This window comes from Lygodium microphyllum, chromosome 22 (assembly GCF_053477565.2).
Source record: "Lygodium microphyllum isolate KBCC chromosome 22, Lygodium_microphyllum_v1.1.10, whole genome shotgun sequence".
Classification (NCBI taxonomy): domain Eukaryota; kingdom Viridiplantae; phylum Streptophyta; class Polypodiopsida; order Schizaeales; family Lygodiaceae; genus Lygodium; species Lygodium microphyllum.
The window spans coordinates 42,303,220-42,315,937 of record NC_141156.1 but is presented as its reverse complement, the minus strand read 5'-3'; the positions used below and the strand labels follow the sequence as shown (position 1 = coordinate 42,315,937).

The 12,718-nt window shown below is 43.6% G+C and overlaps 1 protein-coding gene across 6 annotated transcripts in view; it reads right to left on the bottom strand.

The window, feature by feature from the left end:
* The window catches only part of ABCC13 (multidrug resistance-associated protein 11), a 257,291-nt gene that overhangs the window by 194,935 nt on the left and 49,638 nt on the right, over positions 1 to 12,718 (bottom strand). The gene's annotated exons all lie outside the window — the stretch shown is intronic.

Here is a 12,718-nt window from a genome sequence, read left to right as displayed (position 1 = left end):
CATCCACCATGGGCACCTACAGCATTGGCCACAGCCTTGGTTCATTCTATAACAAGGTGTGAATGCACCCTTAGACTAGGTAAGTTAAGAACTCCTATACAAGGACTCGAGCCTCATATGTGTGATATCTTGTGTATATCAACAATATATCATCCTGCATAGAAGTGTTAGAATTTGCCAATTCTATGGGTAGTGCCCAATGTTTTAGTTAGTTGGTTTATAGTGTGAGCCACATTAATAAGTTGTCACCACTTCTAGAGTTAAATTAACTCTAGCTGAGTTAGAGATAGGTCTAACTTACTTAAGACCTATAGTACTTTCATTCTACCATTCTAGCACTTGCATTTTTTGAGTGTGGAACTACTGCCCACTCTTGCTCATTGTCTTGTGTTCAAACTCTCTCTTTTCCTTCATTTCCAACATTTGGTATCAAAGCAGCTTTTATGCATGGATTCCAAACAGCCACCATCAGCCAGTGCCACTCCGTCAAGGTCCTACTGCAGCCAGCCAACATTCAGCCCAAGGAAGAGAAGCTGCTGTTTTGGGGGTGCTACTGCTGCTATTTTCAGCCTACATGCAATCTTGTACACAATCTTGCATGTAACTCTGGACATATAGTCTCTCTCAACCGTGTTCATAAAATTCTCAGTCCTGCCCACCATTTTCTCAGCCTTGCTCGCCATTTTCTCAACCCTCCCACCATTTTTTGCAAATATGAGAAAAAATGCAAAAACTCTAATTTTTAAAATTTGGGGGTTTTCGAATATTTCTGCAATTTCTCATCCATCTTGCTTGTCTCATACCTAATTTTGAAGAATTTTTCAATTTCTCACATTCCGTACCAGAAAATTTGGGGATTTTCAGTCGACACTCCCAATTTCTAAAATTTCTCGAAATTTCTTTTTGAAAAGTTGGGGCTTTTGCCCGATTCAAGTTCCCCTATGTGAATCTCATTCGAAATTGCCAACATTGTGCAATTTCTTCAACATTGGTGTGAGAAATTCACGGTTTTTTCAGTTTTTTGCTCTGACACGCATCACAAGGCAGATTCCAGCTGTTGATTACTGTTGGCATGCATGCTGAAGTGACATTTTTGTAGAGATTCAAATAGTAAGGTATACATTTCTTCAATTTCTTTGAAATTTTGCAAAGAAATTTGGGGCATTTGCCTTGCACACACTCCAAGGCAAGAAATCAGTGGTACAGCAGCACTAATTTGCTGTGACAGTCAGATTTGGCAGTAAATTTTGGGGATTTTTAGTCAAATTTGGTGAGAATCGGCATTAAATTGCTAGAATTTGTAATTTTGTGGGCATGCATTATGAGGCAGGTATACTACAGCAGTGCATTGCTGTTATTCTTGTGGCTGAGTGCTTAATTTGGGTGACATTGTGCACGCTTTGGCATTTGTATAACGATTTGGCACTTGTTTGATAATCCCGAGGGATCTTTGATACTGTGAGGAGTACACACCCTATACTTCAGCACCGAAGTATTTGGCTGCAAATTTCTATTAATTACTAACAGCATGGCACATCAGGGAAATAATGATGAGAGTAGCATCTATGGTGTCCTTACTCAAGAGGGCAAGCTTGATGGCTCCAACTACCCGTTGTGGAGTTTTATGGTCTCCAACCTTTTTCTTATTGCGAAGGACTTGTGGGACTATGTTACAAGTGACTTAAAGCGACCACAAGGTCTTGCATCTCAGACACCTCAATGTCATATTAAAGGACAGATTGCTAGTGTTGCTGCTATTACTGCCCCTCCTTCCTCTCCTATAGAGGATCAAAGAAAATGGGATTCGAAGGATGCTCACACACTTTTTTTGATAGCATTGTCAGTAAAAAGGGCAATCATTCCACACATTGTTGGGTATCTCACACGCCTTACTTACGCCTACGCTCATATGGGAGTGTGCGGGTGATCACTAGGACACTGGGGCACTTTTTACTCTCGGTAGGAGAGGTTTTTTCCCCTAGATTATGTGTACTATTTTGTATGTGCTTGTGGTGCACACTTTCGGGCACTTACTGTGTTCGGGTGTGAACAGCCCCTTATAACCCTAAGGTATAAGGGTTATCATTTGTACTTTCAGCTAACACTCTATTCAGTACTATTGCATTGGGTGTCGTGCTCAACTCTGTCTCTCACTCTCACACTGTCTACTGCACTTCAGCTGCACCTCGATCCTCTCCCATCTGACATTTGGTATCAGAGCTCGGCTCAGAGCAGTCTTCAGTCTGCAGTCTGCAGCCCCCGCCAGTTCTGCCCCAGCCGCCTGTTCCTGCTCAGTCCGTCAGCGCGCAGCACCAGACGACTCCTCTGCCCAGCGTGCAGCTCCAACAATCAGCGCGCCACCTGTACCTGCGTGCTGCCACCTCTGCCCAGCGAGTCCTCTGCCCTGTGTCTGCCCAGAGTGCCCCTTCGCCCAGTCCTGCCTGCGCAGCCTCCCTGCGCTGAGCTAGCCTGTGCCGTCAGCTCCAGCTGCCAGCGCGACACCTGTCTCCACCACCCAGTCCTGGGTACCGCCTCCTCTGCCCAGCGCGCGCCCAGTCCTGCCTGCGCGTGTCACTGGACCTGCACGCCTGTACCTGTGCGTCAGTCCGACTGTACCCAGCAGTCATTATCTCGGGAATCGTGCCCGTCGTCAACACGCAGAGGTAACATTCTGCACTTTTCTTCTACACAGGAGTTCGTGCAACAGGTTCAGGTTCAGCATTGGGAAACGTGCTGAACAGCAGGTTCAGTTTTCAGCATTGGGAAACGTGCTGTGTCTGTCTGTGACACATTGAATGCACATTTTGGGGCTTTTGTAACAGACATTTGTGACAGAAATTTTGGGCAGAAAATTTTGGGGCTTTTGATGTTTTAGTGCTGCTGAGCACTAATTGCACCTTGGGAAGCGTGCATCAGTGACAGTTTTTTTTTGACAGAGTACCCTTTGCACATTAATTGCAGACTTGTGTTTGCTGCAATTTCTAGAAATTTGCAGATTTCCAGCCCGTACTGCATTGACATTGCTCTATTACCTTTTGGGAAATAATGGCAAATCAGGGAGGAGATGTATTCACCTATGTGTCCAAGGAAGACCGATTGGATGGGAACAATTATTCCCTTTGGTCTTTCATGATGAAGAATGTATTAGTGGCCAAAAATTTGTGGGATTATGTCAGTGGAGAGGAAGCACGACCGGGAGTTGTGGCTCCCGCTACTCCTCCTCCAGGAGGACGTGCAAGAGGGCAACCTCAGCCCCCTCCACCTCACCCCACTCAGCCACTTCCCCCAAGAACTGCAGCTCAGAAAACTTGGGATACACGGGATGCACAGGCTATGTCGCTGATTGCATTGGCAGTTCAGCGTTCTATCATTCCTCATATTCGTTCAGCAGCTTCTTCACAAGAAGCTTGGTTGATATTGGAGCAGATGTTTGCAGGAAAGAATGAGACTCGCATCTCTTTCTTGAAGAAAGAGCTAGAGACTCTAAAGATGAATGAGGGTGATTCTATGCAGGATCATCTCAACAAAATTCAGGACTTGCGGGAGCAACTCATGAATGTGGATGAGTACTACTCAAATGCGCAGCTGATTTCTACGACATTGAATTCACTGCCTCCCTCTTACTTGGCTTTTCATACTGCCTTGAACCTCACTATGAGGATTTCGAAAGAGCCCATCACTTTCATTCAGCTTGTCAGTTTGCTTCTAGAGGAGGAACAAACTAGACGGAACAGTGGTGTGGATGGTATAGCCTCTGAGCAGGCTTTTATGTCAAGGCAGAAGGGTAAAAACAGCCAAGGGAAAAATGCTTCGCAGAGTTCTGGTAGTAGTAACACTTCACAGACAAGTCAGAAACAGGGGGGCACGCAAGCCAAGAAAGGAAAATGCCATTACTGCAAGAAGCCTGGCCACTACATCACTGAGTGCAGGAAGCGCATCGCCAAAGAGAAGAAGAAGGAGTCAGGGATGTCTGTTTCTGCAGCTCCTTCCACTGCTAGTGAGTCCGCGTCCTTTGTTGCAGACAGGGACTATTGTTTTTACACTTGCAGTTATGATGTCTCTTGGGCTGATAGAGCATTTAGCTCTACAGAAGATGCTGACACTTGGTTCTTTGACAGTGGTGCTTCACGGCATATCACATCTCGTAGAGATTTGTTTGCTTCTCTTGGTGCACCTCCCGTTGGGAAGTCTGTTCAGTGTGCTAATAATGCATCATACCCTGTTCGTGGTATTGGGGAGATTCAGCTTACAGCCATTGATGGCTCTATTCTCCGCCTACAGGATGCTTTGTATGTGCCTGGCATTAAGAAGAATCTGCTTTCCATTTCTTCTATGGCACGTTGTGGTTTGCAGGTCACCTTTGATGATGACCGTTGCATGGTCCGTGACAAGGAACACATGACATTGGTCTTGACAGGTTCTCTGTGTCATGGGTTATATGAGTTGGATGCTCTTTCGGTAGATCAGTCTGCATATTTGACATCCACTCTTACTCCTGCTATGTTAGAGGCAGAGTTATGGCATGCTCGTTTGGGGCATGTAAACTATGGCAGCTTCATGCTATTACAGCGTACTCAGATGTTGGATGGATTACCTCTCTTGGAGAGACCTCCTGAGCATTTATGCGAGGGTTGCATTTTGGGGAAAATGCATCGTTTCTCTTTTCCCCGTGATGTTGCTTTTAGAGCAACAGCCAGATTGCAGCTTGTGCATTCGGATGTTTGTGGGCCCATGCAGACACAGTCATTGGGTGGTTGTTACTATTTTGTAACATTTATTGATGACTTTACACGTTTGTGTTGGGTCTACTGCTTGAAAAAGAAGTCAGAAGTGTATGATGCATTTTTGGCTTTCAGTGCACTTGTGGAAACTCAGTCTGGTTGCAAGATTAAGACTCTCCGTTCGGACCGAGGGGGGGAATACATGTCCTCTATGCTGAATTCTTATTTGCAGCAGAAGGGCATTATCCATCAGTACACTACTGCATATACTCCACAGCAGAATGGGGTAGCAGAGAGGAAAAATCGGTCACTCATGGAGATGGCCAGATGTATGCTGAAGGCAAAGAGTTTGCCTCATAGTTTTTGGATGGAAGCCGTCATGTGCGCTTGCCACATTTTGAACAGATGCCCTACCAAGGCCTTGAAAACCGTCACACCTTTTGAGGCTTGGCACAGCCGCAAACCTTCTGTTGGCCACTTCCGTACTTTTGGGTGTCTTGCATATGCCCATATTCCACAGGTACTTCGAAAGAAGTTGGACAACAAGGCTGTAAAATGCATCTTTATGGGATATAGCAGCGAAAGCAAAGGCTACAGACTCTATGATCCCGTGACCAAGAAGGTTTTTGTCAGCAGGGATGTTGTATTTGATGAAAAATCAGAATTATCCTTGGCTGGTTTTGATACATATCAGGCTGCCCGTGATGTCTTTGAAGGGCTGCTGCCCATCACATTTGGTGATTCAGCTGGTACTTCAGCAAATGAACCTAATGTTCAGCCAGCTGCTCCTATGGAACATGCAGTAAATCAGCACATTGCTGAAACTGAAATTCAGCAGGAACTTGTACACAGTCAGGAAGCAAGACAGGTGCCTAGATGGTACACGCAGACTATGAGAGATAGTCATTTGGAAACACCCTTGGCTGGTCGTACTCGAAGGCAAACTCGACTGCATGATTCAGCACATTCCATGGAGTTTGTTATGGCAGCATGTACTCATGATAATGAGGAGCCTGAATGTTTTGAGGATGCACGACATAGTGTGCATTGGATGGCAGCCATGCAAGCTGAATTGGATTCTATTCATAAGAATCATACTTGGGATTTGGTGTCTTTGCCAGTTGGCAAGCGTGCCATTGGTACGAAATGGGTCTACAAATTGAAAAGGAATGCAGATGGATCCATAGATAAGTACAAGGCACGGCTGGTAGCTAAAGGCTACGCACAGAAAAAGGGCATTGACTATGAGGAGACCTTTGCTCCTACCTCCCGTATGACGACCATTCGGTCTGTGATTGCCTTGGCTGCACATTTTGGTTGGAAAGTGCATCAGCTGGATATAAAGACTGCATTCTTACATGGGGAACTTTAGGAAGAAGTGTATGTACAGCAGCCCATTGGTTTTGCAGTTGAAGGCTCAGAAAATTTAGTATGCAAGCTGAAAAAAGCTCTATATGGTTTGAAACAAGCTCCACGAGCTTGGTACGCAAAGATAGATGCTTTCTTGCTTAGTCAGGGGTTTGTAAACAGCCCATCTGAGTCTACCCTTTATGTACATAAAGAGGGGGGATCCATGCTGATTTTGTGTCTATATGTAGACGACCTTTTGCTCACTGGAACACGTGCTGATCAGATTTCAGCATTCAAAAATAATTTACAGCAAACTTTTGACATGTCTGACTTGGGTATTTTGCACTATTACTTGGGCATCCACTTTGTACATGATGCTAGAGGCATTGGATTATGTCAGTCAAGGTACATTGGGCAACTTCTTGAGAAGTTTGGCTTACAGGATTGCAAGCCAGTTTGTACACCCATGGAACCTGGGCTCAAACTGTCATTACATGATGACAGTGATTTGTTTGATATCCATACTTATGCTCCAGCAGTGGGATGTCTCATCTATCTATGCCACACTCGGCCAGACATACAGTTTGCCGTTTCAGTTTTGAGCAGGTACATGCATCAGCCTCGTATGTCGCATTGGCAAGCTGTGAAGCGTGTGTTTCGTTACTTGCAGGGTACTAGAGCTCTTGGATTGCTTTATGCCAAGGGGGGACCACTGCAGTTACATGCTTACAGTGACTCTCATTGGGCTGGTGATTTTGATACTCGTCACTCCACTAGTGGCAATTGTTTCTTTCTTGGCTCGTCATGCATTTCTTGGCTTAGCAAGAAACAATCCACTGTTGCCACGTCGTCATGTGAAGCTGAGTACAAGGCAGCCTTCACTACTGCAGTTGAGTGCGTATGGCTTAGACGCTTACTTGCTGATTTGGATGTATCTGTTACGGAGCCTACTCCTTTATATACTGACAGTCAGAGTGCCATTGCAGTGGCACGGAACCCTGTGTTTCATGCTCGCACGAAACACATAGAGATTCACTACCACTTTGTCAGAGAGAGGCTACATGCAGGTGATATCAGCCTTGTCTACTGTCCTACCACCAGCAATGTGGCAGACATCTTCACCAAAGCTCTTCCACGAGACAAATTTGAAGCATTTCGCGATGCTTTGAATTTGACGCCCTTTGGTGGCGGATGATCCTTGTACACTTGATCACTCTTCACTCCAGGGGGGTTTGTTGGGTATCTCACACGCCTTACTTACGCCTACGCTCATATGGGAGTGTGCGGGTGATCACTAGGACACTGGGGCACTTTTTACTCTCGGTAGGAGAGGTTTTTTCCCCCAGATTATGTGTACTATTTTGTATGTGCTTGTGGTGCACACTTTCGGGCACTTACTGTGTTCGGGTGTGAACAGCCCCTTATAACCCTAAGGTATAAGGGTTATCATTTGTACTTTCAGCTAACACTCTATTCAGTACTATTGCATTGGGTGTCGTGCTCAACTCTGTCTCTCACTCTCACACTGTCTATTGCACTTCAGCTGCACCTCGATCCTCTCCCATCTGACACACATTTGATCTTATAAGACCTCAAAATCAGCATGGGATATTCTTGAGCGTATGTTTGCAGTCTGCAATGAAGAAGAACAAACTCAGAAGAATGTTGCATTGCATCCGGTGATGCACCTATGCTTTCCAAGTTCAAAGGCAAAGGTAAAGTCGGGCAAAATGCAAAAAATCAACGAAAGGGTGATGCTAAACAGTCATCAAATAGGGCTAACCAAAATTTTAAAAAGTTTAAAAAGAAGGAAAATTGTCATTATTGCAAGAAGCCCGGTCACTATATTGATGAATGCAAAAAGAGATTGGCCAAAGAGGACTCCGGTTTGGTTGTGCAAGAGACATCAGCCAGCAAATCTACTAATGGTGATACTTCATCCAACTTGGTGGAGAAGAATTATGCATTTCTTACATGCAGTTATGATTCTTTAATGGCTGATTCAGCATTTAATGTTGCCAAATGCAATGAACATCTTATTCTAACAATGGAGCATCAAAGCATATCACTTCCAAGAAGTGTTAATTTACCTCTTTGCATTTAGCCCTTGCTGGAAAGCATGTTATATTTGCAAAGAGTAGCAGTTATGATGTATGTTGTATCTAGACCATATAGTACTACTGCAGATGGTTCTAATTTCACACTTCTAGATGTCTAGTTTGTGCCTAGCATTACAAGGAGCTTGTTGTCTATATCTGCTTTTAATAAACATGGCTTTTATGTCATCTTTGAGGATAACAAATGCACTCAAGTTGTTCAGCACCCCGTATAAGAGTCTATTCTTATTGGATACATATGACAAACAGTCTCATGATGCTCAAGCAGTGGCTACTCTTTCACCCACTATGCAAAATACAGAGCTAGGGCATGCCTACTAGGGACATATGAGTCTTGGGAGTTTAATGACCCTTTAGAGGTGTCATATGGTAGATGCATTGCCTCTAGTGGAAACTCCACCTCCTCATGCATACGAGAGATATATTTTGGGCTAGATACACAGGTTCGCCTTCAAAAAGGATGGTGCAATGAATGCTGTCCGAAAAATGCAATTTATTCACTTTGATGTTTGTGATTCCATGAGGACACATGGACTTAGGGGTCATCTTTACTTTGTTGCATTTATTGATGACTTCTCACAATATACATGGGTGTATGAGCTGAAGGCCAAATCTAATGTATTTATGCATTATAAACATCTTATGAAAAAGCTTGAGATTGAAACCAGCTTAAAATCGCAAACACTTCACAGGATAGAGAAGGTGAGTACATGTCTTGTGCTTTTGAGACATGTTTGCTTGATCATGGCATTATGCATAAAGCCACTGTTAGAATGACTCCTCGGCAAAATGAAGTCACTCAAAGAAAAAATCGCACTCTTAAAAAAATGGCTCATTGTATGTTGAAAAGCAAGGGGCCACCTCATAAATTTTGGCTAGAAGACCTTCAGTGTGCAAATCATGTGTCGAATTGTGCACCCACTAAGGCATTGAAGACGATCACACCGTTCAAAGCTAAGCATGGCAAGAAACCCAAAGTTGACTACTTTTCGGTGTTTGGTTGCATAGCCTATGCACATGTTCTGAAAGAGATTCATGGGAAGCTTGATGACAAGGCTATAAAATGCATATTTATTGGCTACAATTCATAAAGCAAGGGCTATTACTTGTATGACCCATGTACAAAGAACGTTTTTGTCAATAAGGATGTCATATTTGCTGAAAATGCTGCATTTTCACATGATCAATTTCAAATGCCAACCACCCATGACATTAGTGATGTCTTTGAGGATCTTTGCACACTTTCTTTGGAGTCTGTGCCTACTATAAATTGCAAGACATACTTATTATAGCATGCTACTGCTACACCATATGCTCCCAAAGAGCAGGGTATTGATAACGGTTTGCCACATGCAATCAATAAAGCAGTACAGCATGAAAGGGCTGCAATAAATACAGCCAAAACAATCTCAAGATGGCTGTTAGAAACTCTCCAAAGAGTAAAATGGGTGCTCCTTTCCCTCAGCACACTCGAAGGGCTGCTAGACATGCAGCACATGATGCAAGGGGAGCACATTTGGCTAATTTTACCGAAGTAGATAATTGTGATGAGCATGTATTTATAAACTCACTGTTGGATGATGATGAGCCTACTTTCTTGGACAAAGCTATGTAGGCCAAGCAAGATGAGTTAGACTCCATTGCCATTAACTCTACATGGGATCTTGTGGATTTATCACCTAGTAAGAAGGCCATTGGCACAAAATGGGTTTTTGAACTCAAACATAAGGCTGATGATACTATTGATAGGTACATTACCAAAAGGCTAATGGCAAAAGAAAGGCCTAGATTATGAGGAAACTTTTGCTTCTACATTCCATACAAGTATGGTGAGATATGCGATTGCAATGCCTGCACATTATGGTTGGAAAGTGCACCTGTTGGATATTAAAACAGCATTCTTGAAGAGGGATTTGCATGAGGATGTTTTTGTGTCCCAACCTCTATGGTTTGAGATTAAAAGGAAAGAGCACATGGTATGCAAGCTGCATAAAGCTATTTATGGTCTTAAATAGGCAACTCATGCGGTCTACACTATTATTTGGAGATTCAATTCACCCAAAATCAATGTGGTATCATCATGTCATAGTCACAATATGTGGATAAGTTGTTACATAGGTTTAGTATACAAGATTGCAAACCTATACGCACTCCTATGGCTTAAAGTTGTCTATGCATGATGGTGAAGAGATGTCTAATGTTACAATTTACAGTCAAGCTGTTTATTGTCTTATTTATCTTTGCAGCACACGCCCTAACATTCAGTATGCAATATCTTAGGTGAACAAGTATTTGCACAACCCACTGACCATACATTAATCATCTATAGGCTTACAATGATTTGGATTGAGCAGGTGATGTAGACACTTGACCATCTACTAGTGGACATTGTTTCTTTTTGGGCCACTCATGGATTTCATGGCTAAGTAAGAAACAGCCTATAGTGGCTACCTCATCTTGTGAGGCCAAGTATAGAGCAACCTTCACCGCAATAGTGAAATGTGTCTGACTTCTACACCCATTCTTTCTAACAATCAAAGTGCTATTGTAGTGGCATGGAATCCTTTGTTTAATGCTCGCACGAAACACATTAAGGTACATTACCATTATGTCGAAGAGAGATGCTAAGCAAGAGAGATCAATTTGATGTATGTCTCTACACAAGAGAATATTGCAAACATTTTCACCAAAGCGCTTCCTCCTAAGAAGTCTAAGGCTTTTCGAAAGTCCTTGAACTTACTATCCTTTGGTAATTCATCTTTCTATCCTTCTATCACATTGGCACTGCAGCAGGGGGGTGTTAAAATTTGCCAATTCTATAGGCAGTGCCTAGTGTTTTACTTAGTTGGTTTGTAGTGTGAACACAACTACATTAATAAGTTGTGTCACCGCTTCTAGAGTTAGTTCTAGAGTTAGATTAACTCTAGTTGAGGTAGGGATAGGTCTAACTTACGTAAGACCTATTGTACTTTTATTCTATCATTCTAGCACTTGCATCTTTTGAGTGTGGAACTCCTACCCACTCTCGCTCGTTGTCTTGTGTTCACTCTCTCTCTCTCTTCCTCCATTTCCAACATGAATACACAACACAAACCAAACTCACATACAAAGTGAGAGGGAAGCAATGGTGAGATGCAAGGTACAAGCTATGGAGTGCAAGAGGGTTGAGAGAGAGAAGCACACAAAAGGGAGGACAAGGGAGGGGGGGGGGGGGGGGAGAGAGAGAGAGAGAGAATCTTGCAGAAGCAAGACCTGCTGTCCCACATGTGCAGTCTTGCAAAGGCATCCTGCTGAAATGAGGCCCCCCTCACCAACGTTGTGCAAACCTGCAAGATCAACCTACAAAAGTGACCGCGCGCGCGCGAGAGAGAGAGAGAGAGAGAGAGAGAGAGAGAGAGAGAGAGAGAACGATGGCATATTGAATCATTTGGTCCACTCCCAAAGATCAGTCCTTGTTAAACCTTCTTGGCACCCACCTCCGAATTCAGAGTTGAGAGTAGAAGTGTTGGCTGTTTCGAAGCTTCTCTCGTGGCAAGGCAAAGAGGAACAAAGGCCGATGTTGAATAGGATGGTGTGTTTGGGACTCCTCACTATTGTCGATGCTCTTCTACCTATCAACGGGGATGTTATGTCCTTTAGATCAGCCCAACAATACTTTCATGTCCCTTGAGACTACCACAATTTGTGGAATGCCATCTACACCTCTTTGCGGGCCATGCAGCCTCTTCCCTCTTTGGACCAATAGACCCCTTGGCAAGATTGGTTGATTCATGGTTGGCTACTTTTGGGTCATCCTTCCACAAACCAAATATATCATTTGCTTATTTGTGAGGCCAAGTATGGTGGAAATCTATGGTAATGACAGGTTCGCTTAACAAAACGCCTTTCTCATCCAAGGTCTTCATTTGGCTGCCGGCGAATGTTGATTGGTGCACTTCCTCTTGCCTCGGCTGTTCAAGCGAAGGATTTCCAATGGTTGTTTCTTTTTTTATCAAATATTGGTTGAAACCCCCAGCCATCAGTTCCTTACTTGCCCAATCATGAGAAAGGTTTGGTCGCTACTATCTATCATTTGGTTTATAGTGGTTGGACTATCGATGCTTCCAAAGGATTGGGGCCTTTGGACATCCCAAGTTTGTGGACCTGGTGCAAGTTGATACGAAAGTGCTCTTTCCTTTCTTATGCTTCTGAGGTTGTTGGCATATATGGACCATGACAAATGCATTCATCTTTGATGCTTTATCAAGCATGCACAGTCAGATAGCTCGCTTGAAAGGCCTTCTTCATTGGCAGCTAGACTTCATTGAGTTAACATATATTCTCCCTAGAGAAGATTTTCTTGCCTGGCACACTAGAGTTTCTTCTACCCCCCTTTAGTCACTCTACTTCCTTTGTACCTTCACTGTGATGCCTCAAATTTTGCACACCATGGCCGAGAGCCATCTTGTATCTTGTAACCATGTAATATTGTACTTTTTTTTGTAATTCATACAAATACCTTTTATGAAAAAGAGAGAGAGAGAGAGAGAG